Raw genomic sequence first — 954 nt, 5'->3', positions numbered from 1 at the left:
TGAGTCATTATGGGGAAGTTTTGGAATGTTTTGGAAATTTATAAAATAAATCCCATTATCATTATTAATCATTCTTCGCAATTTCGTTAGCCAGACACGCAAGGAAAGAGTGCTCAGCGCATTTTGTTATAGGCATTAAGACTTTTGAATATGATTATCTATACGTTGTTGATGTTTATGAAGAAGAGCGAAACAGCACACTTCATCTAGCAATAACAAAAGACTAAACATATATCCATCCTACCCTATTAAAGAAGGCATTTAATCCTCTTCCAGTGTCTCCAAACGTTTATTGAAAATTTATAGCGTTTATAAAAGAAGAAATTTATTGTTGCGTTGATTCCGCTTGTAAGAAACCCTATGGTTTGTTTATTAATCGATGGTATTCTAAGATAGGCATATTTAATGTAATAGACATATTCAATGACTCACTGTAATAAGCCTGCAATCGTAAACCGTATGTTCGTACGTGTCATCATTGTCATTTTTTCTTAATTTCAAAGATCGATATAGTATTGGTGGAATGACAGTTATTTCTGTGGTTTCTTATGTGGAGATTACATATAGATATATACATATTGTGTTTCCCTGCATATGTGTTTCAGACACTATAATATGGTTGTGATATATTCTAGGTAATGCTATGTGCTCATTGTTGATGACCTGTGTAATGTCGTTGCTAAACAGCTGATTCGTCTGTTGTAACATGTGTTTAAAAAAAATAATTACAAGAAAAACAAATCTGGTATCCTTTATCTAATTCAAATACAAGAAATAGAAAAAAAGCTACATTATTTTTTTGCATGCTTGTAGCTGTATGATTGTTGGTGTTATCGTATTTTAAAATGATATGTTATTCTCCATGTAAATGTTAGTGCTAATTTTCTGTGCGGGAAAACTCACGAAAGGATTCTTCACTGACATAAAGGGTTGTCTTCTGCCTCGAGCTGTGTG

The sequence above is a fragment of the Penaeus monodon genome, chromosome 30, assembly GCF_015228065.2.
Source record: "Penaeus monodon isolate SGIC_2016 chromosome 30, NSTDA_Pmon_1, whole genome shotgun sequence".
Lineage (NCBI taxonomy): Eukaryota > Metazoa > Arthropoda > Malacostraca > Decapoda > Penaeidae > Penaeus > Penaeus monodon.
Note: the sequence above shows the minus strand (reverse complement) of the source record.